The sequence below is a fragment of the Phocoena phocoena genome, chromosome 1 (assembly GCF_963924675.1).
Source record: "Phocoena phocoena chromosome 1, mPhoPho1.1, whole genome shotgun sequence".
NCBI lineage: Eukaryota > Metazoa > Chordata > Mammalia > Artiodactyla > Phocoenidae > Phocoena > Phocoena phocoena.
This window is the reverse complement of record NC_089219.1, coordinates 25,256,394-25,267,362: the sequence shown is the minus strand read 5'-3', so window position 1 is coordinate 25,267,362 and position 10,969 is coordinate 25,256,394.

Here is a 10,969-nt window from a genome sequence, read left to right as displayed (position 1 = left end):
TCATACAAATTTAGAATTGTTATATCTTCCCGGTAAATTGGATTTTTATCATTATGAAATGACCACCCCTCTCCATTATGAGATGTTTTGGGCTTTAAAGTCTATTTTATTCTGTAACGAATCTAGCCATGTCAGCTTTCTTTTGTTTAGTATTTGTATAACATGCTTTTTCTACCTTTCCACTGTCAACCTTTTCTGTATATTTATTCTTTAGGTATATTTCTTATAGACAATATATAGTTGGATTTTTATTATCTACTCTGGCAATCTTTGCCTTTCAAATGAAATAGTTATTTTTTAAACCTCAGGATAATCTTACCATTATTTACAGTCAATATTCATTTAGACGTTTTACTTGGGATCATTTTTTGTCTGCCTGTAATAAAACATTTAGAATGTCTTTAGTGTATTTGATCTTCTAGTGGCAAACTGTTTCAGTTTTGTTTGTCTGAAAATGTCACCTTTATGGTTGGTTTTCTCCTCAATGCCTAACATGTTGGAAGAAAACAAATGTCAATTCAGAATTCTACACCCAGCAAAAATATCCTTCAGGAATGAAGACAAAATAAAGACATATATCATCATTCCACTGAACTCTTAGTTCTTTCCACCTGCTCTTCCCTACCAATCCCAAGAATTTGGGCAGAGACCACAAAGATATTGAGCTTATCTAAGACCCATCTTCTTTTTACCTCATCTCATATCCTGATTTCCCGTTAAGTCCTGTAAACTGTATTACAATCTAACCACTTCTTACTTCCTCCACTTCTACTACCTTAGCTTAAACTACTGTCATCTCTCACCCAAACTGTAGCAATAGCTTCCTAATTGGTCTCTCTGCTTCCTCTCTTACCACCCACATGATGTTGACACAACATCCTTTTATAATGCAAAGGAGATATTGTTATTTTCTGCTCAGAACCCTCCGATGTCTTCCCATCACATTTAGCATCAAATGCAAACTCTGTGCATAGTGTCCGTGATGTAGCTTCTCCCTACCTCTCTCACTTCATTTCCTACCACACTCCTCCTTGTTCACTGAGCTCCGGCCACACTGGACTCCTGCTGTTCCTCACTCATGCCCAGTTTGCTTCTATCGCAGGATCCTCCCAGGTGCTCCTGCTTCTGCCTGGAGTGTTCCCCCCAGAGGGAGCCCGCCTCCCTCCCTCACTTCATTCCCACCTCTGCTCAAATGTTAACTCATCAGCGAGGGTTTCCCTGAACTCCCTAAAATAAAATTCTCTCATTCTCTATCCTCTACTCTGCTTTAATTTTCTTCCTAACAATGATAACTTCCTGACCTTATGTCATATGTACTAGAATATAAACTCAAGGGGGACAATAACTTTATTTTATTCATTGTATTCGTCCCTTGTGTTTCAAATAGTCCCTGGCAGGGAGGAGGTTTTCAATAAATACCTGCTGAATAAATGGATCTGCACAGTTGTCTATGTTATAATGAGAATGCATATTAAAATATTTTAATGCAAATATAGCCCAAGTATCTAACCTCATCAGCTTGTTACTACAAAGTTGGGTTTAATTGCCTGATTGCCTTTTCATATTCAACCTGTAATGACTTCAGTCCCGTTCATGTGATGGCAAATCCTCAGTCTTTCCTCAAAGGTCCCCGCAGTTATTTCTGGGGGTCCCCGCAGAAGGGCTCACAGGAGTGATGTACTAGAGTTGGCATGTATAGCCTCCCAAGAGCTGATTGTTAAATATTCAGGAATTCTGTAAGTTGATTGTCATACCGTGGTAGCTTGAAATTGGTCAGAGTGGAAGTACTTACACACTGGCAATCAGAGAATGCTATAAATCATGGTGGTGTTTTAAATAAAAAAAAAATTGTAGAACCAGTTTACCAGTATGAGGTTCCACAAACTAATTAGTAAACTATTGTCTCCAAGTGGTATCAGCTGTCCTCCAGCCGAGGCCCCCCGCCATGGAAGGCTCTTGGAGAACCCTGCCTAGTGCCTCGGCCCATCCAGACAAGGCCAACGCACCTGCTAAGGCTATATCATATACTCTCAGGGAGCCAAGAGTCAAATTTAAGACTGCTTATCCAGTAGATACAGAAATGGAGGGGAGCTTTGAAGATACAGGGTTTCTCCAAAACCTCCCTCAGTGTCTCCTCTCACCAGCTGACTTTGAAAGCTCTTAGACTTTTTTTTTTTTTTAATCAAAGCTCCATAGTGGTGGTGACAAGGCATGGCTTGATGACTTTATCTCCACCCCCCACGCACCCACCCCCTGCCCCCTTGGAAGACTCTGCTAGTTGTGTTTTCCAAACCCATTCCTCATTCTTCATTACTGTAGCTGTGATGACAGAGCAGGAGACAGAAGAAGCCACCATAAGGACACTGGAGACAAAATAAAATCCCTTGACTCGCTTAAGCCACTGTTAGCTGGCTTACCTACTACCTGACCAATTCCTAACTGAAACACTTCTCTATAATATCCATCACCTTCCCCAAGCCAGCTAAGTAAAAACATATTTTCCATGCAAGTACAAGAGCCCTAGGCATCCTCCCTACAACTTGATGACTGCCTCCAGGCCCCTATGTAGACTCTGGACCTGCCCTCATGGTTCCATGTATGTCCCTTCTGGCACGTGGTGCACTACCCCTCCCCACTGACCCACCCAAGCAGGAGGTACGCAGAATATATTTCTCCTGAACCTGCTGCCTCCATAGGTCAAGGCCTTCACGTTGAGGAAATAGCAGAGTGTGGGCTTTTAGGCTTGTGTTTGAGCCCTGATACTTACAACCGTCCTGAGGAAAGTTATTCATTTTATTCTCAGTTTTCTCATCTGTGTAAGGAGGTCAATACTCCCAGCCTCCTAGGGTTGATTGCTGTAAGGATTAAATGAGAAAATGCCCAGAGTAAGTGCTCAGTGGGTATTAGCTCTTACAGACAGGGCTGTAATGAACTTTATGGTCCACACATGTCACACCTAATAATTTCCTTAGGATAAATTCCTAGAAGAGGAATTTCTGGGTTACGGTTTCTGCTCATTTCGAATTTTGACCATACTGAAAATTGTTCTCCAAAAGGGTTTATACCAATCTGAGAATCTCCCATTTCTCCAGATCTTCATTAGTACAATGTATTATCATTTTCCTTACCTTTGCTGATTTTGTAAGGCAAAAAGAGCGTCTCACTTTTTTCTTATTAATTTTTAAGTTGGATGTATTTTTTTGTGTGTGTGGTACGCGGGCCTCTCACTGTTGTGGCCTCTCCCGTTGCGGAGCACAGGCTCCAGACGCGCAGGCTCAGTGGCCATGGCTCACGGGCCCAGCCGCTCCGCAGCATGTGGGATCTTCCCGGACCGGGGCATGAACCTGTGTCCCCTGCATCGGCAGGCGGACTCTCAACCACTGCGCCACCAGGGAAGCCCTGGATGTATTTTTAATGGCTCACAATGTTGATCACTTTCTCATGTTTGTTGGTCATTTGAATTTCTTTTGCAAATGTCCGGTTCTCACACTTTGCCTGCTTTTCTGTTGGGTCATAGGAGGTGAGGGAGATGGAGGGAGGAGCTGAAGTTGGTTTGGGTGATGCGGTGGCAGAGGAAATGACAATTAGTAGATGGATATGAGAGAAGTTTAAGTGGTTTAAGTTTACATGGCGGTTTTGGTGATGGTCTGGATGTGGGTAGAGCAGGAGAGGAGAGAAGGCAGTTAACAATGACATCCAGGTTTCTGGTTTCAACAATTGGTTAGGTGGTGGTGGCTTTTTCTGCGATGGGGAAGATTGGGGGTGAAGATGATGTTTTTCCTTTTGGTCATTTGAGTTTGAGGTGCCCTGTGGAATATCAAAGGCTAGCAAACAGTTGGATTTGTAGGTCTGGAGCTCTGAAGACAGATGTGAGTGGGAGAGTCCTTGCTCTGCTCCTGGAGACCGTGAGGGAAGAGGACCTGCTAGAGAAACAGGATACGTGCCAACACTGAAGATATGGACAGAGAAAGATGACTGGGAAGGAGGGATGGGAAAATAAGTGGAAAACCAGGGGTATGAGGGGCCATGGAAGCCAAGGGAAGAGGCTGCTTCAAGAAGGAGAAGGTGATGAACAGTGTCAAGGGAGTTGAATAAGACAAACTGAGACACGCCTGTTCCAGACTCGCCTTTCCAGATGAGCAAGCGCAGTTTAATGGCGTGACAGTGGCAGAAGTTGGGCTACAGTGGGTTGAGGGATGGAGGGTGAGGAAGCAGATGCTGAGTGCCAAGTGTCTGTGGGTTTGGAACCACTGAGGAAGCAAGAGTAAAAGTGCTGGCTAGAGTGGCCCTGCCTATTTCCCCGCACCTTCACCAATACTGGATTTGACCATTTTCTACTCTTCACTTACCTGATAAGGTAAAACTTCCTTCTCATTATTTTTATTTTCATTTATTTGATTGTCAGCGCAGTTGATTGGTTGTTTTCCTGAGAAAAGTCTCCTCTCCCCAGGTTGCTAGACTCAACAAGTAAAAATACGGGATGCCCAGTTAAACATGAATTCCAGATAAACAAGAAATACTTTTTAAGTATGTCCCAAATATTGCGTGGGGGCATACTTACCCTGTATTTTTTACTGGCAAAGTTCCCCCCACCCCAAGGTTATAAAAAATAATCACCTGCCCATGTTTCTAGCACATTATCATTTCATTTAGATTTTTTAAGCCATCTCACATTTATTTTATGAGATAGTATTCTAACAACTTTTTCTCAAGTGGTTAGGAAATTGTTCCAGCACTACTTATTGAACAAACTAGCAAACTCTCATTGATTTAGAAAACCATCTTTGTCATATCAATTTTTTCTTTCCTTTTTTTTTTTTTTTTTTTTTGGCTGCGAGACATGCAGGATCTTAGCTCCCCGACCAGGGATCAAACCCATGCCCCCTGCAGTGGAAGCGCAGAGTCCTAACCACTGGACCGCCAGGGAAGTCCCTCATATCAAATTCTTTTATGCACTTTGGTCTCATCTTTCTATTCTGTTTCATTGTCTGCTGTGTTGTACTAATCATTTAAAAAACTTTTCTTCTGTATTTCAGGATGCTTTGACATCTTGGGGTCTTACTAATTCTGAAGAGACTGCCCCTCCCAGGGCTAGCTAATTCCTAGAGATGGTAAACAAGTTGTCTCCAAGTATGCATATGCAAGGCAGCCAATCCCAAACCCATAGCTATTGATCCAACCACCTTCTCTATCTCCCTCTCAAACACCAGGTCAACATTCCCCTGCCCTAAATCACCCCAGGGCAACACACAGCTAGGGACCACTCTCAGAGCTGCTGAAATTATTCAAACTATTCAATCCTAAACCTGTTTAGCGGTTTACCCTGCCTCACCCATTTCTTCCTGCGAAAACCGCAGTAAACGCTCTGGCTGGTGGTTTCCCCTTCCTCCTTCCTCCTGATCTACACTGATTGTTTCCTTACCTGGCCCAGCATGGCAGGGCATGCCCGTTCCTCTTGGGAACTGTAAATAGCAAACTCTTCTTTCAAAGGCAGCTGTGTTTTCGTCTGTCACCTTACCATACCCAATTAATACAAAATGCCAGGCACATTTTAAAACCTCTGTGCCAGTGCCATAATTTTTTTAATTTCTAAAACGTTGTAATATTTTAATGGATGGGCAAAAGTGTCTCTTATTTTTCAGACTTTTCCTGAATATTATTATTATTTAAAATTTATTTATTTTTGGCTGCGTTGGGTCTTCGTTGCTGCGCGCGGGCTTTCTTTAGTTGCGGCGAGTGGGGACTACTCTTCGTTGCGGTGCATGGGCTTCTCATTGCGGTGGCTTCTCTTGTTTCGGAGCACGGGCTCTAGGCGCGCGGGCTTCAGTAGTTGTGGCTCGCGGGCTCAGTAGTTGTGGCTTGTGGGCTCTAGAGCGCAGGCTCAGTAGTTGTGGCACACGGGCTTAGTTGCTCCGCAGCATGTGGGATCTTCCTGGACCAAGGCTCAAACCTGTGTCCCCTGCATTGGCAAGTGGATTCTTAACCTGTGCACCACCAGGGAAACCCCTGAATATTATTATAGCTTTATTCTTCAAATTACCTTTAGAACTGTTTTGTTAAATTCTAAGGTAAGGCATTTGGGGATTTTGAGTTGGAATGTGTGAATTTTTACATTAATTTGAGAAAAATAGGTGGATTTTAAACATTGTGTTTCTATTTAAGACAAGATAGACGCGTGCCACAACTACTGAAGCCTGTGTGCCTAGAGCCAGTGCTCCGCAACAAGAGAAGCCACCACAATGAGAAGCCCGCGCACCGCAATGAAGAGTAGCCCCTGCTCGCCACAACTAGAGAAAGCCTGCGCGCAGCAACAGAGACCCAATGCAGCCAAAAATAAATAAAAGAAAAAAAAAAAAAAAAAGGCAAGGTAGAGTTTCCAAGTTCTCTTCCATGCCCCTCAATAGACTTTTTCCCCGGTAAAGTTTATTTCTAGTTGTTTTCTGAAGGTTTATTTCTAGTTATTTTCTATCTTTACTGATATTATGAATGGAACTCTTCCCTATTATAATCTCTAACTGCTTTTTATTGTTTGATGGGAATGCTGTTGATTTTTGTATATTTGTTTTGTAATTGGCCATGTTGCTGGACTCAATAGTTTTTTAAAATTTATTTTATTGAAGTATAGTTTTTTAAAAATTTTATTGAAGTATAGTTGATTTACTATGTTGTGTTAATTTCTGCTGTATAGCGAAGTGATTCAGTTATACATATGTATATTCTTATTCATATTCTTTTCCATTATGGCTTATCACAGGATATCGAATATTGTTCCCCTCGCTATACAGTAGGACCTTGTTGCTTATCCATCCTATATATAATAGTTTGCATCTGCTAATCCCAAACTCCCAATCCTACCCGCCTTCTACCTTGGCAACCACAAGTCTGTTCTCTATATCTGTGAGTCTGCTTTTGTTTTGTAGATGTCTTCATTTGAATCGTATTTTAGATTCCACATGTAAGCGATATCATATGACATTTGTCTTTCTCTTTCTGACTTCTCTTAGTATGATACTCTCTAGGCTGGACTCAATTTTTTTTTTTTATAAATTTATTTATTTTTGGTTACATTGGGTCTTCATTGCTGCATGCGGGCTTTCTCTAGTTTTGGCGAGCGGGGGCTACTCTTCATTGCGGTGCACGGGCTTCTCATTGCGGTGGCTTCTCTTGTGCGGAGCACGGGCTCTAAGCACGCGGGCTCAGTAGTTGTGGCTCTCTAGGCTGGACTCAATATTTTTAATGGATTTTGGGTGGATTTCCAGATATATAATCATATTAACTTTAAATAATGATTATTTTTCCTCCTCCTTTTTAATATTTATACCTTTTTTCATGTGTTTCCCTAATCAAATTGACTAGGACTTTCAGAACTCTGTTAATTAAGAGTTGTGGTAGGGATCTTTGATTTTTCTTTACCTAATGGAATTATTTCTAGAGTTTCATTGTGAAGCACGATGCTTAAAGTTGGTTTGAGACATTTAAAGAAATAATCATTTCAAGGTATCATTTCCATTTTACTAAGACTTAAAATAGTTATGGATATAAAATTTATCAAATGCATTTTCATTATCTTTTAATAATATATCATTTTCTTTTTCTACTCATTAATAAGCTAAATTATATTAATAGATTTTCTAATATTGATCTTTTTATTTTTGTAAAGAATACCTGGAGGGCTTCCCTGGTGGCGCAGTGGTTGAGAGTCCACCTGCCGATTCAGGGGACACGGGTTCGTGCCCCGGTCCGGGAGGATCCCACATGCCGCAGAGCGGCTGGGCCCGTGAGCCATGGCCGCTGAGCCTGCGCGTCCGGAGCCTGTCCTCCGCAACGGGAGAGGCCACAACAGTGAGAGGCCCGCATACAGCAAAAAAAAAAAAAAAAAAAAAAAAAAAAAGAATACCCGAAAGAAGTCATGATATATTTTTCTTTTAAACCAATATTTTAGTCTATTTTCTAGAATAAATTATATTAATAGACTTATTAATATTGAACTATCTTAGCATTCCTATAGTAAATACCTCTTGATCATGGCATATTTCTATCCTAATATACTATTAGGTCCTCTTTGCCAATATATTTTTAAAAGAGTATAAACTCAGTCTATAAACTCAGTTACACAAGAAACATCACATTTCTCATTCTGCCACAATTTTATTCAGAAGTTTTACATCAATATGTGTAAGTGAAGTTGGTCTATTCTGCTCCTTTTCTGCACTGTCCTTAAGTTTAGAGCACAGGGTTTTTGTAAAGAAAACCAGGAATATTTCCTTCTTTCTCTCTGGCCTGGTACAGTTGTCCCTATTAATTGACAACACTGCCTGATTTGTAGGCTGTATTATTCCCATGTGATACCTGAGGAGACTGAGGTTCAGACTTGCCATCATTAAGCCTGGTGTCAAGGTCTCTGAGAGGCAAACCATGTCAATGAAAGACAATGTAGCATGGTGGATAAGAGTTTGGGCTGGAGGGCTAGGCTAACTAGTCAGGTGACCTTGGGCATCCTTCCCCCCACTCCCCACCCCTGAGTTCTTAAGAGAATTTAACAAGATGATTGCATATAGAACGGAGGACAATACCTGGTACATAGTAAACACTAAACAGACAAGAGTTGGAAAACAGAATGGAACAAAACAAAACCCAGAAGGCTATTTGATGAACCAGGAATCAGGCCCTGGTTCAAGGGAGAAGAACTGTCCCAAGGATGACTCCTGCCGAGCTGAGGGAAAACCTCAGAAGCTATCTCTGCTCATAGCAGCACCCCCTCTCTGGCACCCACATCCCACGTGCCTTCCAAATTCAGCACCCCTTGCCAGCAAGGAGCTGCAGGGACCATTGCAACAGTCAGCCTTCTACCTGGAGACCCGAGATTCTCCAAAACCAGGGCCCTATGTGTAGGTCCATCGTCGCCCAGGATTGCATTCAAACAGAGACTGTTGAGTCACCAAAGTAAAAGCAATTGCCATTTTTACTGATGTGTCCTGAATAATGTAAAAGGGGTTCAATGAAGAAATCTCATACCTGAAGTGGCCTTCTCTCGCTCACACCTCCCAGTTGCCTTGAAGATTCAGCCCTTCACTCTCAACTCCCACCCTAGCTGGGTGAGCATCTTCTTTCTCCTTCCAGTCCTCCCACCCCCATTCCCTTCCTTCTCCACCCTGTGCCCACTCATGGCGCCCAGCCCCCTACAGGACTTTCGCCAGCAAGGTATTTTGTCTTGGGCTCTGATCGCTCCTCCCACAAGAAGCAGCTATCCCTGGAATTTGTTGATGCTTCTTTGGTGCCCTTGAGGATGATTTTTGTTTGCAGAGAAGATTATTAAGAAGGTTTATTTTTGGTTTTAAAAATGGAGTCAGTTGGGCTTCCCTGGTGGCGCAATGGTTGAGAGTCCGCCTGTCGATGCAGGGGACGCAGGTTCGTGCCCTGGTCTGGGAAGATCCCACATGCCGCGGAGCGGCTGGGCCCGTGAGCCATGGCCGCTGGACCTGCACGTCCGGAGCCTGTGCTCCGCAAAAGGAGAGGCCACAACAGTGAAAGGCCCGCGTACCGCAAAAAAAAAAATGGAGTCAGTTTATTAAAATTACAAATTCACAAACTTTGCTTCTTAGGCTTATAAATCTTATTATTCTATTTATAAGCCTAATACATTTTAAGAATAAGTTTTAAGGAGACTGAATGATGTTTGGTCCCATTTACAAGCTCAGTTAATTAAACACCTTCACCACTGTAAAACTGCACTGATAAATTTAAATAGATTTGATTTTTTTTAAGTATTTAAATTTTCTCACTTAACAAACAAAACCTTCCTAAGTGCAAAATAATTCTTATCAATCTAGAAAATTAAACTAATAAATATGGTGAGCCTAAAACTCACTTAAGTATTCCAATATCGTGCATTACATTAGTAAGATTTCTACTGACAATCATACATCTTAATCAATTACTCCATTACACATTTATGTTAGAGATACACAGTTAATTGTCATTCTAATAGACCAGATACTCTTAAACATTACAAATACGTAAAATACCAAATATGAATAGATTTCTTCTTATCACAGCATTATTAATGCTATGGTTTTAGTTCTCTTAGACCTTTCTACACTTAATTTTAAATACTAATAGCTAACACTTACATAGCATTTTCTGTGTGCCAGATTCTGTTCTAAGTGCTTTTCATATATTATGTATTAGCTCGTTTAATTCTCACAATTCTTGACCACAAACTTCAAGTGGGCCCTGAAGGCTGCCTGGCAGTCACACTATATGGCAATGAATCCTTCACTCTCACAGGCTTTCAAGTGACCATTTCATACATTCTTTCCAACCTCCCAACACCTCCTCCCCATCTCAGCCTCAGCCAGTGACCTGTCTCACAGTGATTCGCTGGATTATTCCCATCAGCAACAGACATACTGTGATTTCTCCCATCTTATAAAGTAAGATGAAATAAACCTTGTTTTTTTTTTTTTAACCGTATTTTCCCTGCCAGCTATCAAGCCATTTAAAAACAGCTCACTTTTGCGGCCAACATCCTCGAAAGCGTTCTCGTCCTTGCTCTCCATTCCTCTCCCCTCGTCTCCTCTAAACCTGCTCCAATGAGTCCTCCTCTCCCAGCGCTTCACCAAAACTGCCTTTGTTCATCTTGCCTGACCCATCAACAGCAACTGACACAGCTGATCACCCTCTCTTCCTGGAGACACCACTTCCAGGACCTCCGTCCCTCTGGGTTTTCCTCCTTTCTCACTGCTCTCTGTCTCCTTTGTGATTCTTCCTCTTTTCTCTTCTCTCTCGTTGGACGCCCCAGTCTTGGGCTTTGCTGCTCCACTCTTTCCTGTGTACTTTCATTCCCTTGGTGTGCCTATCCAGGTCCATGGTCCTCAGTATATTTATTTACACGCCTATGTTTCCCAAAGTATATCGTCCACCCAGAGCTCTTTTCAGCTCCATGCTCACGTGTCCAACCACCTACTTA